This window comes from Apodemus sylvaticus, chromosome 3 (assembly GCF_947179515.1).
Source record: "Apodemus sylvaticus chromosome 3, mApoSyl1.1, whole genome shotgun sequence".
NCBI lineage: Eukaryota > Metazoa > Chordata > Mammalia > Rodentia > Muridae > Apodemus > Apodemus sylvaticus.
In genome coordinates this window covers 90,524,087-90,542,057 of record NC_067474.1, presented here as the reverse complement: position 1 = coordinate 90,542,057, position 17,971 = coordinate 90,524,087, and positions in this window count along the sequence as shown.

Below are 17,971 nucleotides of genomic sequence, written 5' to 3'. Positions count from 1 at the left end.
ACTTGTATATAGTTTTAAAGCTGAGCATATTATGGTTATGGTTATAAGTACTTTCGGTTTTAAGACTGATAATATTGATACAATTATATCCCCCTTTCTTGTAGTTCTTTCTCTCAAAGCAGAACTGAGATCAGAATTATACTAAATTAACAAAAACACAGAGTCACTTTTTAGGAAAAACAGAGCTCTCATGCTCAGGATACTACTGGGGATATTTGTAGCTTGCAAGACTGGAACAACAAATGTGTGTTTGATATGCTGGTATCCATCACTCAACTGAGAAAATGATGTGCTTAAAAGAGAAAGGAAATTGCAATACGTCATACAGGTTTAGACTGGTATACCTGTAGTTCAAATATAAGACAGTTCTTTTAAATATTTTTTTAATCATTGTTGCATCTTCAAGTAGACAGCTAGCTCTAATATTCTATGAAAAAAAAAGGTGAACATTTTCTGGACCACAGTCATTTAATGTGGTGTTTGGCATAAGAAGTACATAATTCTAAGCTACTTTCCAAGTAATACTAGGCCTGGCTGTAGTTTCTTCTGACATTAGATATGTGAGCTGCAAAAATGAGAGAGATTGGCTATATATATCAGAGCTTGATTTCCAGGGCCTCAAGTGTGGGGGATGTCCCTGAGCTTTAGCTATGTAATTTAGTTCTCTGCTCCCTTCAATCTATGCCTGCCTCCCCACTGGGCCAATTTATACTGCAGTGTAAAGTAATGAACAGTTACAGTGTCCCTGGGGAAAATCAGCAGGTTTTACTCACTATTGCATTACAGACAATTGTTATGTATACTTGCCTATTAGTCAGGTTGAGCAGACATAAATGAAATCCACAGTTATTTCCCAAATCTCATTAAGACATCACTTCTCCCTTATTTCCATGAAATCTCTTACTAGGTGGAAAAGACATAGATAGATCGATTACAGTTCCCATGTCTTTGCAATTCTTTTCCCAGAATCTGGCAAAGAGATTAATAGGTTAGAGATATTTTTGAAAAAATTGGCAGCAGAACAGTTCTTGGAGGGGGAAAAGGATGACTAATAATTTAGATAATTAGATCCTAAACAGTCAACATGTTTTACCACCCTGCCCTACAATTTGATTCCAAAGACCATAGATCTTGAAGAATTGTATGCCCTATTGACTTGCCTTATTATTCAGCCTCTCCTGGCATTTCTCCCTCAAAGTCTAGCTTTTATCTCTTTGTTGTGACACAAAGTTTACAAGGAAATTTAAGTTGTACAGTCGCATGATCAGTTTATTATACCATATTAGTTTTAGTTGATTTTTTAAAAAAAAAAGAAGTTCAAAAATTTTATAGATGGATATAATGTTTTGATTTTACTTGCCTTATAATCTCCCCACTCCAACTCCTCTCAACATTTCCCCTTCCAGTTTCATATATTCCTTTTTAAACCTACTGGGTTCACTTTGTACTACTAAAAAATGCCTGGGAGGACTATCCAGTTGAATATATGTAAAACAGCAATGAGTTAAAATCTTGAAGAAAACTCTGTCTTAGAAGTACATTGATTACAAACACATCTCAGATAAGGGTGTAGTATTATAAAGTCACCCCTTATCCCCGATATGAATTTTGGGCTTGATCTTGTATAAATCTTATATAGATCTTGTATAACCTGCAGTCAGGCTTCTGTGAGTTCCTGTGCCATGATATATGTATCAAAATATGTAAAGCTAGAATGTACATATAAACAAAAATATGTGAACACTTTCTTTTTCTGTCTATGTTACTTTAGTAAGCATAATTGTTTATAGCTCTAGTCATTGGTGGCAAATTTAATATTTCATTTGTTTTTAGAGATGAATAAAATTTTACTATGAATATGTACCTCATTTTTATTTTCTATTTGTTTTTTATGTTTTCCTTGAGACGGGGTTTCTCTGTGTAGCCCTGGCTGTCCTGGAACTCACTCTGTAGACCAGGCTGTCCTCAAACTCAGAAATCCGCCTCCCTCTGCCTCCCAAGTGCTGGGATTAAAGGCGTGCACAACTACCGCCCGGCTATTTTCTATTTGTTAATGGACAAGTATATGGCTTTTGTTTCCTGGCTCTACTGCACCAATGAACATGAATGGGAATTATATCGTAGTAAACTTTACATTCAGAATATGCCCAGGTATATAGCTAGGCTATAGTAGGTCTACTTGCAATTCATTGAAGGATCTCCACATTTATGTCTATGGTGAATGTATCAGTTTACACTCTCAACAAAAGCACATAAGTGCTTCTATTTTTCTTCCCACAAGCCAGCATTAATTGTCATTTGAATTCTTGACGAGGCAACAATGAAATTTCAAACAGTTTCACTGTATATTTCCCCTGTGGAGAAGATTGTTCCATACTTTCAAAGAACTCTCTTTGCCATTTTTATTTTGTATTTTGAGATCTCTCTGTTTAGCCCAATGGCTCATTTTTAATCAGGCTATTTGTTTTCTTAATATGTAGTTCCTGAGTGCTTTGTAGATTATAAACACTAATATTTTATCAGATGTATAGTTACTAAGTATTTGTTGTCTATCAATCTGTAAGCTGCTTCTTTACTTGATTAGCTGCATCCATGAATGTACAGAAACTTTTTAGGTTCACGGGGTCCTACTCATCCATTGCCTTCTTAATTACTGTGAAAGAATCATGTTAAGAAAGTACTTCTGTGGGTCCATAAGAAGAAATTCAAGCCTACTTTTTTATATAGCAGCTTTAGGATATTAGATCTTATGCTCAAATTCTTGATTTTGGGTGGTAGGATTAAGTTTTGATGAGGGTGAGAAGTTTTTAGTTTCATCCTTCTATATTTACTTCTCCAGTTTGTCCAGCACCATCTGGTAAAGACACTGCATTTTTCTAGTTTGCCCTTATTATAAAAGCCCAGAGTGTTTTGACTTGACCAGATTCTTCACTATGCATCATTAATACATTTCATGCCCTGCTCAAAGAAGCCTCCTGTAACTGCCCTTTCATCCATCTATTGAATGGGTCATAGACATTGGACACTTTAGGTCCCATCTGAAGACTGGTCTTTGTCACATGAATTTTATTGATAGAGCTTGGGAAATACTGATCAACTGGTTAAAGAGAAACATTAATATATGCCTACCAGGCCTTAGGACATCCCCTTGATCTGGATCCCATTTTGGGCCTGTCGCTGGACCTCCTTTTCCTCAGGCTTCTCTCCACTTCCATCCCTGTAGTTCTTTCACACAGGAACAATTATTGGTCAGAGTTTTGATTGTGGGGTGGCAGCCCCCTCCCTCTGACACTATTACAGAGGCTATGGAGTGCTCACAAAAAGGGACCTATCATGCCTTCCGGAAGACCAAAAAAGCAGCTGAAAGAGTCAAAATCAGATATTTCCACCAAACCAATGGGTTCCTATGATTAAATTAGGGAAATGCTGAAAGAAACTGAGGAGGAAGCTGTCCCTGTAAGAAGACCAGCAGTCTCATTTAATCTGGACCCCTGAGAACTTTCAAACACTGGACCACCAAACAGACAGCATACACCAGATAATATGAGGCTCCTGATACATATACAGCAGAGGAAAGCCAGGTTTGTGTTCAGTCAGAGATGATGCACCTAACCCTCAAGAGACGGGAGGCCCATGAAGATTAGAAGTCATGTTGGGTGTCTAGGGATTAGGGACATCTTCATGGAGTCAGGGGGATTGGGAAGGAGGCATGGATATGGAACAGTTGGAGGGTGGACTGGGGGATAAAATCTGGAGTATAAAATATTAATTAATTAATTAGAAAATGATAGGCCTATCAATCACCTAAGGGAGATTGTAAAGCGTATATCAATGGAATGTACTTTACACTAGTTTTCCAAAGACAGAATACCTTCTCCTGGAATACTTGTTAGAAATATCCTCCCAAAATACTGATCAGGAAACAACAGTCAGCCCAACTGTAAAACACATTCAATGCATTCAGAGTCCATATCACCTGGTGATTCCTAAAGGACCTTCCCTCTGTATCAGGAACAACACATATCAGAAATTCATTTCCAGAGAGAATCATACTAAAGTATCTGGAGGGTCACCAAACTTCCATCATGAAAAGAGATTTCATATTTATTATGACAAAAATATAACATTTATTTGTCCCTTACAAATAAATTTAAAACAATTTAAAATTAGACCAAAATCAGTAACATTCAGGCATTATAGGTCTAAGAGTAATTGACATCATTCCATTGTAACTAAGTGAAAGAAATGCTAAATTCAATCCCAATGTGGAAAATTTAGTTTCTTGTCCCACATCAAAATATTCCCACAGAAAGATACGAGTGAAATGGGAATATAAATATCATTGTATCTTAAGGTGGCACTCACATTTTCACATCAAGCTGAATCTCATTATTGTCTCTGTGGCTTCAGACTATAAAATAAATCTACAATAACAGTCCTATACCGCTGATGGAGAAGGACTCTCATAACTCTCAAGAAAATAGTCTTGAATCACACCCCTTCTGCAAACCTGTGATATTAGGTTACAAAATTTATAGTCCTCTTGGTTCCTCTGTTTTAAAGAGAAGCCACCTATCAACATGAAGGTCATGATCATACTTTCCCCTATTGCGTTCCTCGCCAGGTGACTACCATTCTTGTGTTAAAGTTGAGAACAGTATAAGAATGTGTGGAATATGTGAAATGCTTACTGCATGTGGTATGAATGCTGGCATCCCAAAGAGACACTAGTCAAAGAACAAAGGCAGTAAGACATAGTTTCTGGTCAAGTATCATTCTAGAGAATGGTGGAAAACAGATATGAAAACAGTATAGATTTATATTCAACATCCTAGTAGGAAGGTAAGGATCAGGATTAGTCAAAAAATCTTTCTAGTAATGTCATTTTGTCATATTTCTAAGAAACCTTTAGTTGGACCTGTTTCCGTAAAAAAAGAAATTAGACCAAAATTAGTAACATTCCAGCATTACTGGTCTAAGAGTAATTGGCATAATTCCTTGTAACTACTTGACTTCTGAGACATATAACTATCAGCAATGCCAATTGGTTTTACTTGATTCTAAGAGTCTAGTTGTTTTGTCCAACAGTACTTTGGTGGGACAGAGATATTTATAGAGATGCCAGAGATGTGTGAGAATCAGGGCCCTCACTATATATATATTGGAGCTGGTTAAGTTTAGAACTCCTGCTGAAAAACAGACTGACAAAAATCCCATCCACACACTACTATTTTAAAAGCAGAGAACTCCAATTGGGTGTGTTTTTGCATACGAAATGATGATAGAATCAATCAGGAATGACCTATTATACGTGGAGCACCAGAGACCTCTAAGTTTTTCAAAAGGGTCCCTAACATGGTTAGTTGCTCTGTTGTACTTTTTGCCAAGGCAGACTTAGGGAACATATCTTCGTATACAGGAAAGGCAACAAGAGATAATATGTTCCTGAGATGTGGACATAGAATCTGTTCTAGTATTCATACAACTATTCTAATTGCACTTGTACCAGCAATGTTACATGGATTTTACCTATGTCTATTCTACCAAAACTCTATCCAACTCCATCAGAAACTCACTGTAGGAGCAGATCTATCATAGATCATCTTTACCTACTTTCAATAGCACACTTTTCTCATCTTAAATTTATCAAGGGCCTTCTTCTATTTGTCTTCCAATGATCATCAGGTATAATTGTAACTCCAGACTGACATGACTAAGGGCCCAATGAAGATAGTGGGTTGGGTCTTATGTCTACATAAGACCTAATTTGTCTTATGAAGAGTTTACACTACAGTGATTTAAAGCATGACAAAAAGCAGATTGGAAGGAAAGGATTTACTTCATCTTCTATGTCTAGGTGTTAATCCACTACTGAAGGAAGTCAGGGCAGGATCTCAAGGCAGGATCCTCGTGGCAATAGCTGAAGCAGAGGCTGAGAAGGAAAAATTTTATTACTGATTTCTCAGTCTGCTTTCTTATATACCAGACCCACCAGTCCAAAGAAAATATCAAGAAGACACTCCACATCAACCATTAGGCAAAACAATTCCCTCGGGATACACTTTTTTCTTGAAAAAATAAGCCTTTATACAATATATTATGATCATGATTTTTTCCCTCTTCCCAATTCTTCCACCTTCCCAACTCTGAGTCCTTTCACATTAAACACACACACATTCTTTAGAAAGGAAAGATAAAGACAAACAAATTAACAAACAATAAAGAAAGAGCAAAAACAAAACAATATACAAGAAACACACAGAAATACACACATACCATAAAAAACACAAATTGAAGCTTTAATATACAATCAAAAAAACAAATAAGGCAGAAGCAATGCCTAAGCAAAGTTAAATGAAACAAGTCTACAAACGTAACACTGAGTTAATTTTGTATTGAACATCTACTGCATGGGGATTAACTAGTAGTCTTAAGGTTATTTAATATAACCAATGAGTCTCCATTGAAACAAAAATTAACATTTCCTTAGCAAGTGGTTGTCAAATTACAAATCGCTTCTTTGCTAGGAATGATGGCTTTTGTGAACTTTTCTCTCTCAACACCAGGATGCCTATAACAGAGACTTTTTCCCAACTAACATCTTCTCTTGCCAGATAACTTTAGCTTATATTAAGTCAAGACAAAAAAAAACACAACCAGTAGGACATAATCCTGATAGATCTTTGTACTATTTAACTTTATACTAAAAGTATTCTTTCATAAAATGCAGATGTAATACATTTTAAATATCATTATTAAATGAAATAATGAATAAAATATAGATTAAAATATACTTAATGTAGCACAAGATTAATTATTCAAGTTTGTTAATTTCAGAATGCAACTAATTTCTCCTGTTTCTCAGTAATCCTTAGTTCTTATATTCTAAAAGGCAATTAAATAGCCAATGTTTAATAAAGTCCCAGACTTCAGAAGCTACTAGTTTTTATATATGATATCACTTTATTGTGTAAGAAACAATCATTGACTAAATTTGCAGGGGATGTAGAATTTACTTCTAATTAGTGTTCACTATATCCTAGAAAATATACTCAGCTTTGACCTCCATTGATAGCCAATTAATGTTCAAGATCACACTAAAATTAGTTTTTTGTTTTGTTTTTTTGTTTTTTTTTTGTTTTTTTTTTTTGGATAGGAAACAAACAATAAGAAGATACAAAACTAGAAAGTGCAAACATGGTAGAGAAAAACACCAGATTAACAATGGGGTCCTGAAATGGGAAAGGATCCCACTGTTAGTCTGGTGGGTACATGAGAAGGGAATGAGCAGTGCTGAATGAAGGCTTTCCCAGCAAGTAGGATCCCAAAGACACTCTGGTGGGAAATCTGTTGATGAAGATTAAAACAAGTGCATGCCTTGTACAATGGTAGAACCTGTCTGAGAAGTAGCCATCAGTGAGATAATAGTACAGAATTTGGAACCTGGCCAAAAGATGATGGGAAGTTATCATAATGCATACATGGGAGAGCTGAATGATCTATCTGATTTTTATTAGAAGAGAATGTGCTATCTTCTGAGCAGTGACAACACTGAGGGGATGGGAAACTTACTAGAAACAGAAATCCATACAGTCAATAATGTTGAAGGAGAAAAGTTTTGTACCTAGGAACCCTTGAGAAGTGACCATGCTCAAAACATATTTTAAAGGGACTTCTTATGGTGATTTGCTCTTAAGCATGTAGACATGTACAGCATCTTTCTGAGAGGAAAGGTAGTGGGTTGTTACAGATGAGGAGAGATGATAATTTAAAAATACTTTCTGATGACATGCTCTCAAAATTAGTTATGGTATCCTCATATGGAACATATGCCCAGTGATAGAAGACCAGGATCACTCGGATCATTGTATTACTATGATGGCTCAAGATAACACTGCCAAACCAACACATTCTTAAGTCTTTTCTAACAGTGTTTTACTGGAATGCATCACATTAAAAATGAAGACCATTTTCCCCAGTGCTCATGTTCTCAATTCTCTTTCCCAGTTTCTTTTCTATTAGTTTCAGTGTGTCTAGTTTTATGTGGAGGTGCTTGATCCATTTGGAATTGAGCTTAGTACAAGGAGATAAGAATGGATCGATTTGCATTCTTCTCCATGCTGACCTCCAGTTGAACCAGCACCATTTATTGAAAAGGCTATCTTTTATCCACTGGATGGTTTTAGCTCCTTTGTCGAAGATCAAGGGACCATAGGTGTGTGGGTTCATTTCTGTGGCTTCAGTTCTATTCCATTGATCTACCTGCCTGTTACTGTACCAATACCATGAAGTTTTTAACACTATTACTATGTAGTACTGCTTGAGATCCTGGATGCTGATTCCCTCAGAAGTTCTTTTACTGTTGAGAATATTTTTAGCTCTCCTGGGTTTTTAGTTATTCCAGATGAATTAGACAATTGTTCTATCTAACTATATGAAGAACTGAGTTGGGATTTTGATGAGGATTGAATTGAATCTGTAGATTTCTTTTGGCAAGATGGAATTTTTTACTACATTAATCCTGCCAATCCATGAGCATGGAAGATTTTTCCATTTTCTGAGGTCTCCTTCAATTTCCTTCTTCAGAGACCTGAAGTTCTTGTCATACAGATATTTCACCTCACACCAGTCAGAATCACTAAGATCAAAACTCAGGAGACAGCAGGTGTTGCCGAGGATGTGGAGAAAGAGAAACATTCTTCCACTGCTGGTGGGATTGCAAGATGGTACAACCACTCTGGAAACCAGTCTGGTGGTTCCTCAGAAAACTGGGCATGACACTTCCGGAGAACCTGTTATACCACTTCTGGACATATACCCAAAGAATTCCCTGGCATGCAATAAGGAGACATACTCCACTATGTTCACAGCAGTCTTATTTATAATAGCCAGAAGATAGAAAGAACCCAGATGTGCCTCAATGGAGGAATGGATATAGAAAATGTGGTATAGTTACACAATGGAATACTAGTCAGCAATTAAAAACAATGAATTCATGAAATTTCTAGGCAAATGTTTGGAACTGGAAAATATCATCCTAAGTGAGGTAACTCATTCACAAAAGAACACACATGGAATGCAGTCACTGATAAGTGGATATTAGCCCAAAAGCTCTGAATACCCAAGACACAACTCAGATATCAAATCATTCCCAAGAAGAAGGAAAGAGAGGTCCCTAGTTCTGGAAAGGCTTGATGACAGCATTTTAGGGGATTACCAAGACAGAGAAGTAGGAGGGGGTTCATTGGAGAACAGGGGGAGGGAAGAGGGCTTATGGGACATATGGGGAGGGGGAACTGGGAAAGGGAAAATCATTTGAAATGTAAACAAAGAATATAGAAAATAAAAAAAATAAATAAATAAAAATGAAGACCACTGTTTTGTAGCAGTTTTCTGGAAGAAGGAAATAGTCCATCTAAAAGGAAAGCTCTACAACACAGAAAGTAAACAACTCAAATTCCTTCTGGAATTCCCTAAAACTGACTAAATTCACATGTGACCTTTCTCTTCCAGAGTATATAAACAATAAAGATTACTGAGAGTAAAATTTAGATAAGCAGTGCTGTCAAAAATACCTCAGATAAACCCAGTTTTCTGAAAAGGGCAGTGACCACTATTGTTGTAATTTTAACTGCAGAAATAATTATTGTGTTATGAATTATATGTAATAATAACATTTATTCTTTATGAATGCAATGCTTGTATTTATAGAGGAATTACTCGTGTGAGAAAAGAAAGCAAAGGTAAAACCAAACTGCGGTGTGTGCATGAGCCAAGTGCAAATGTGTGACTTCAGTAGACTGCAATAATAAGGCCTTTACAAAGAACTCTGTTACATGATATTTAAATAGTACTTTTATAAAATATTATGCAATTTCTCAACTAGCAGATCTACTAGGAAGCTATACTTTTCACACTGTGACAATCATGTATCAATAATATTTTAAAGGAGCCACTGTTATTTGTAATTCACTTGTTGTTGTAACACAAAATAATAAGTGAAAACAACATGATTATATGGTTTTCACTCTGCTTAACAGGGTTTGCATCCTACGTGTATATTGAGCAGATGCCAGAGCAAACCCTCAATTAATTTTATATAACAGGAGCAATTTTACACAATTATTTGAAAATCTTTGGCCTTGTTCCATTTCTCTGGCATAAATATATAGGACAAAAATTACATGAAATGATTATTCTAGTGGGATCACTTATAATAACAATTTTATTGGAGTTACATTTTTCTAGATTATAGATACTAGCTTTTCTGTGATCTTATTTACTACTTAAAAGCTGTTCCATGCATATTAACAATTATTATAAGTGAACATTTGCAGAGGTCTTACCGAATTCTAGATTTTCTAGTACATATTTTAAAAGGATAAACTCTTTCTCATCAGAATAAGACTGCACTTTAGCCAGCAGCAAACACATGTAACAAGATCAAATAACCAGGCCAAGGTCACACTGACCAACAGGCAAGACTCAGACCCTGCTGCTGAGAGAATAAAAGCAAGTTTCTAAGCACAAAGTCTCTGTTTTTCTTTCTTGCTCTTAACACTTGTCAAGTAAATTCAATACGAGACATTTTATTCCTAGCTATAATTATAAATTACTTAAAAATCGCATGGGTTTATTGGTGTCTGTAATTAGCATATTCATTTCGGCACAATCAGCTATATTTTTTGCTAATTATCCATTTAGAGATTCAGTCCACAAGTATTCATTAAACATCTACTACAGTCAAGCCTCTGCTTGAGTCTACATATTTTGCCATTCTTCCTGCCAAGAAATGCAGACGTGCATTCCCTAGTCAGGAAGCTTATTTCTTTGTAATCATTTTAGCTCAGGATGCACTTCCTTACCACTTAAGAAGTGAATAATTATAGTGGAGTCCAGATTCTATATATAGCTAACAACCAAGAGCATTTGGATCACACTTTTCTGTTTCCATTTTCCCTTTCCTTATAAATGCCACATTATAGCAACCATAACATTACATTATGGTTTATATTCATTCCAAATCCCTTTTAATCCATGAAGTCTTTGAGAAAATAAATAGTACCCATCAAGTGTTCAGGATATAGATTGGAGTCATGTGTTTGATTAACTTTTTTGCCTGAATGAGCAACCAGATTACTGAATGAATGAAATTCTTCTGGCACTCTAGAGATTTTAGACTGAATACCTGATGACGCTCTTCTCCAGTCAATTTTTGTTTTACTAAATTCATTGGATATTAAGTAGTAGCTCAACTGAAATAACAGAAATGGATTCAAATATGCTTAAATGTCATAGATGGGACGTGAGGCTCCACTCCAGAGTAGTTCTTCAGCTGGAAAGATGCTTACAGACACAGATTCTGTGCCCACCAAAGCATTATTTTTCCTTCTATGGAGTGATTAGGGGTGCCCTGATCGCACAGTATTGTATCTATTTTTTCTATTTTTTTCAAATTTATTTACATAGCCATCATTGCCACCCTCTCAGTGCCCACCACGGTTCCTCATCCCAGGCATAGCTGGCCTCTCAGAGGACAGCTATGCCAGGATTCCATCTGAGAGCACATCATAAAATCAGTAATAATGTCAGGCCTTGGTGCCCTCTTAAGAGTGGGGTCCCAAGTTGGAACTGTTACCAGACCTCATATGCTTCAGTCTCTTTTCCAATTTTATTCCTGCAGTTCTTTAATACAGGAACAGTTCTGGGTTAAAAAATTTGACTGTAGGTTAGTAACCCTCTCCCTCCAATTGGGGCCCTTTCTATCTACTGGAGCTGGGCTCTTTCAGTTCCCTGTCTCCAATGTTAGGCATTGTAGCTAAGGTCACCCCCTTAGAGTCCTTAGAGTAGAGCTGAGTCCTCTCACCTCCCAGTAATTACATCTTATTAGTAGATTGGTGGGATGTAAAACCAAAGTCATCTGAACTTCAGTCCTAAGTCAAATGTAGTGGCTGGTTTTGTGTTAACTTGACACAAGCTAGAATTATCACAGAGAAACGATCATTAGGTGAGGTAATGCCTCCATGAGCTCCACCTGTAAGACATTTTCTCAATTAGTGATCAAGGGGAATGAAAGTGCCCCTTTGGATGGTACCATCTCTGGGCTGGTAGTCTTAGGTTTTATAAGAAAGCAAGCTGAGCAAGCTAGGGAAAACTAGCCAGTAAGTAACATCCATCCATGGCTACTGCATCAGCTTCTGCTTCCTGACCTGCTTGAGTTCCTGTCTTGACTTACTTTAAGTGATGAACAGTAATGTTGAAGTGTAAGCTGAATAAACCCTTTCCTCCCCAACTTGCATTTTGGTCAATATATTTGTACTAGAATACTAATGTTGACACAAGCTTTAATTAAGAGAGAAAAGTACTGTTCTGTCTATTGGACACCTATATATATACCTCATGATGGTCATTATTGGTTTTGGTAATTAGCAAATACATGTTAGTCATGAAGCCAAAATTCTCTGTAGTTGGAATGTGTCCTTTAAAATAAATGATAAGCAAAGTGTTATCTATATTTTATAAGTTAATGAACTCAAGCTGAGAGGGATTTTTTTTTTGCCAGCATTTAAGGAGAAGTGAGATTTCTCTGAAAACAGTCCTTTCTGTTTTATAATAATAGAATGCCCTTGTTTTAGGAAAACATATTGAAGCCAAACGTAGAGCTTATATTTTTTGACTTTATTATATTAGCATGAAAATAAATGTGACACTTTCTTCTTGGGATTTTGGCATCTGCACTGGTATAATTAATGTTATATTCTATGTTTTCATGAATCACATATTTAAGCATCCTTTGTGAGGACATGCTAGAGGCTTCAGAAACTAATAACTATTAGATTTTAATTCTTCCTAAGGAGCTTAACAATTATTAGAACTAATAAGATATATCTTCACATGAACACTAACAAAAACCAGGACAGGACAACATGTCTTTTTCACTCCCAGTGATAAACACAATGATGAATTGAGGATGAGCCCTTCCTGGCTATGTTGAAAAGCCATTATGGAAAGGGATATTTGTGGTAAGAATGTTTTTCTGCATACCATTCATTTTGTATATATCCAACCTAAATCAATGGAAAATGATGCTATGGAAGGTTGGAAATGAATCTATACCACATGGAATAGTGAGTGATACAGGTTGACAACAAAAAGAAAGCACGTTAAGTGTACCTGACATAAACAGAGTGACCAAGGGGTTAGGGCTGAAGATTGGTGGTAGAATTCCAGTAGGAGCCATATTTAAAACTTAGAATAAGAGCTCCAGTTATGACTAAAAACAATAAAAACAAAAACCTATGAAAAATAAGATTAGCTCTGGGGATTTTTGAATTTAAATTGATAGAAAGCAAGTTTCTATCTGGAGGAAATTAGAGAATACAAAATTTATCTTTTGAGTCTACATATTTGCATTATGATTGTTAAGACATTTTGCTTTTGAATATAACTCCATTCCCAACCTGACATCAGACTGAACATATCTGTAGTGATAAATGTACCAAGTGTTCACTGAAACACCATTTGAGTCCTCCAATGCTATTACTGTGTGTCAAATAAATACACATTTCCAAAAACAAAACTTGGAAAGTTTAACAAATTTTCTTCATTATAATTTCATTGGATATATTTATTTTCTTCCAATTTTGTTTATAAATATTTTGAGGTTTTTTTTTTTGATTGATTTGTTGAAAGAGTGTCTCAAACTATCACTAGCCTGGCCTTGGGCTCAAGAGGATTTTTCTACCTCTGGCTCCTGAGCGCTGGTAGAGCAATCATAAAGCATTGTATATTATGATAGGAAAGTGCAGAGCACACTGCTCTGTAAGTTCCCTAAAGGAGATGCATTAATATGATATATATACTCATTCATAATATAATATATAGATGCAGAGAGAGTATATAAATACATATGTTAACATACATACATCCCTACATCCAATCTCTATACACATACACATAGTTATCATTTTCAGAGTTTTGAACCAATAAGATAGTTAAGGGCTTGGTTTTATATATATTTAAGGGTTTATTAGAATGACATACAGGTTGTGGCCTGAGAAGCAAACAATGGCTCTCTCCTGACAGAAAGGCCAAGAATCTGGTATTTCTTCTGTCAGAGAATGGGTGTCTCCAGTATGCAATCCATTGATGGAGTCCTAAGGAATTCCTTGCTAGCTGTCCATCCTCCACTTACATGGGAATCACAAAGAAGTTCTAATACCAGGAATAGAATACATGAACTGGCCACGGAGAGTAAAAGGAAGCAGGTAAAAGGCAAATCTTTTGCCTTCCATGTCCTTTTAGGTGGGTTTGCATTCAAAGGCTGGCTGCAAATTAAAGGTGGATATACTCACAAATAAAAAAAAAAAAAAACCAAAAACACCAAAAAAAACAACTTCCAGTATACCCAACTGCTTGTGTTTTAGTGAATTTCAAATGTAGTCAAATTGACAGCCTTGTTTAGCCATCACAGCCAACATGTCTGACTAATGATCTATTTTCCTCCAATCAAATTATGAAGCACTTTAATGCCTCGGATATAACCATTCTCACCTTTTTGGAAAGATTAGACAGTAAACTATTTTATAATTTTTAAAATTGTTTGTATAATCACAACAAAGAATTCCAGTCCACTGATGCTGAATGTCATCTACGTTAATTAGTGATGGTATTGAAATGCTTTAAAGCTTCCTTGTTCAGCTAAGTACTTCATTAATTTTCTGAAGGTGGACAAAGCTTCTGCTATGCTTATGCTACAGTTACTATGGTTTGATTGTCACATTTTTTGGAACATAATAGCTGAGGCAGTTTCTTCTGCCTTCCTTCCCATCATGCCATAATGCCAACCGGAGTCTAGCAAGACGTTTCAATGCCTGTGTATCATTTGAAACCTAGGCAAGGACCGTGTTACTAAACCATGTTACTAAAGATTTTATCTTGCCACGTGTGATGGATTGTGAATCACAGAATATGAAGATGAAAAACATACCAAATTGCAACTCTGCCAATACTGTGTCTTTATAATCTGATGAGATGTCTGCTGTCTTCAAACTGTTAGGGAAAAAAGTAAGTTAAAATAAGAAGAGCTTAACTTGTCTGCTTTCTGTGTTCCAAAACCTTAATCTATCCCACATGAAGGATAATCCTTGTGAATAAGATATTTATTACCTGTCATTGATTGTTGCAATCAAATATAGAGGTATGGGAAAAACAAGGCAAGACATAGTGGCCTCCATTGACATAAGCTACCACAAAGAAAGAATATAAAAGCACTGGGTCTGTGCGCACTAAATAATTAAAGTAAACTTAATGAACAGTGTACACTCTGTCACCTAAAAATCACTTGGATGTTAAAGAATATATATATTCCTTGATGCCTAACTAATATTTAAAAAATAAATGTTGATAAAATAAAATATAAATGTTCTTTAATGTTATAAATACCGAGAAGTGACTTGTTCAAGCACATCTATGTGTTGGCTCTTTCTATGGCTATTGTTGTGCAATGTGACAATGGGTTGACGCCTACTGCGTCACTGATACAAAAGAGGTGATTTTAATACTAGTTATCCAAATATTTTTTGCCACTTCTTGTCCCAGTCCATTGAACACGTCAGCATTTCTGAAGAACTGGAAAAATTATATGTTTTTTTTACTCCATGTCTCACTTTCATTTCAGGAACTTGATGAAGATTCTGTAAAGCTATTATTTAAAAAGTGACCCCAATATTTGTGCTTACCATTTTGTGCAAAGAGCACCATGCTTGCTAAATGTCGGTCTTTTGATCAGGAAAATGAATGCTAGCTTATCCTATCTACTTTTCCAGATTTTCATCAGTTTTCACTATTTTTCAATTAGAATTATTCCTTTGCTATGTTCAGAGAAGATTACTTAAAAAACACTCATTCGTAAGGACAGAGAATGTTGAATGTGACTCACATGGATTACTACAGAATGACACATAATGATAAGGAAAGTATGATTCCAATTTTAGTGTCTTTTACTATAGAATATCAGAAATGGTAAATTAGGAGTATATTTGAAGACTTTTCTATAGTCAAGATGATTTATTTTGTGGAGTAAACAATGATCAATATGGACTGAAGATATGGCTCAGCACTTATTAGTATTTGCTGTCCTTGCTGAAGATCTGAATTTTGTTCCCAGCATCCACACAGAAGCTTATAGTTGTCTGTAACTCCAGCTCCTGAGAGTTCAATACTAGTTATCCAAATATATTTGCTACTTCCTGTCCCAGTCATTAATGTGTCAACATTTCTGGAGAACTGGAAAAGTTATATGATTTTATATATAACTTTTATATGATGTTTCTTAAGTCACACACGTGCAGATACTCAAATATACACAAGACAGACACTTGAATCTTAAAAACTAATAGCTCGTGAGTTTTAGAACTGGCAAATTCCAACAAAAATTCCAGAAAATTCCAGAGACAATGTAAATGACAACTTAGAAATAGTGATGGCCAGTTTGAGAGATTATGTGATTTACTAGATTTGACGGAAAAAAAGATGGAAGACACAGAAAGGTTTAAGTTGTTTGCCTGTGATCTAAGAGTGGTGTCCCTTGTGATGACAAATACAGAGCCAATCATTTTATATGGTTTAAATAGACAGCAGTAGTCTGTGGATTCATGTTTGTGGATAAAATTTTTCTCTCAAAGCAACAGAGGTTAGGTTATCTTCTAAAAATGTCACAGTCTTCTAAAAATGTCACAGATAAAATGCCTAACTTCTATAAATAAAGCCTTACGTATGATATAAAATCTTGCTTTTTTTCTACACCCATCCTATATAAACATAGTAAATAAAGATTGCTCAGAATGAAGCCTTCTACGTTATATGGAATAAACAACGTGCTACTTTCTTGGATTAGAAAAGTAATAGACTAAAGTTGTGCTTTGTCAGTGTTAATGGTTCTGTGGCTAGGACTGAATGAACATAACTGAACAATATACCTTGCCTCACAATCTACCGGTCTAGATCATACTGCAAGGACCTTCACACTGTACTACAGCATTTTGGGAAAATATATGGCCCATTTGACAATATTGGCTACAGTCGAGTGCTCTGTATTAAACTTTTGTGTTAGTGAACTGATGTTTCTGGTCTCGCATGGGTAATCTGGTGTTAAATTCTTAATATTGCAGCAAAACCACAGTATGTTTCTAGGCTATAAAATTCTTAAAAGAGTTATAATTTCAGTAAAACAACAGCTAAACTACTAAAGTATAAAGTAAGATATTTTAAGCATGGTGATAAATGGTCCAAAATATCATAAAATAAATTAAAAAATTAATTCTTCATGATGTAAAATTTAGCACTTAAAGAATACAATTAAACTGTGTTCAACAATTGTAACTAAATCTATATATTTACTTGATTTAATATTCTGTTTTAAGTGATTTAATTGAATCACAGACTAATTTCTTGCTATTTTAAGCAGTATATGAATTTTTAAAGTGGTACCATATGCCAAATCCCTTGGAGAAGCTATCTAGGTGTGAAGTCTACCTGTGAAAAACTATTTATAACGTGTGAAGTGCATTTTTCATAGTGGTAAAGATGATAAAATTATTCTGGACTACCACAATTGGAATTTAATAAACTTGATGCATATTATGTAGAAATAGAATTGAGAAAAATGAAATTGTGTTACATTTTATTTGAACTAGAGAAAGAGTTCTAGAAATAGATTGAATAAATCTATATTCATATTATAATTTTCAAACATTTTAGAAGCCATAACTAGAGAATATTTTTACATAGAATTTTCTACCAATGTCCCAGTTTTTTGAAGTACTGAATTTCATTGTGTCACACACATACTTTTGAATAAAGACTCCTTTCCTTCCAGCCAGATGTTAGTTTAGAAAAGATTCAGTGACTGCTTAAAAACTGTCTCGAATGCTTTGTTTTCAGGCCCTTCTGAACACTTCTCACACAAGGG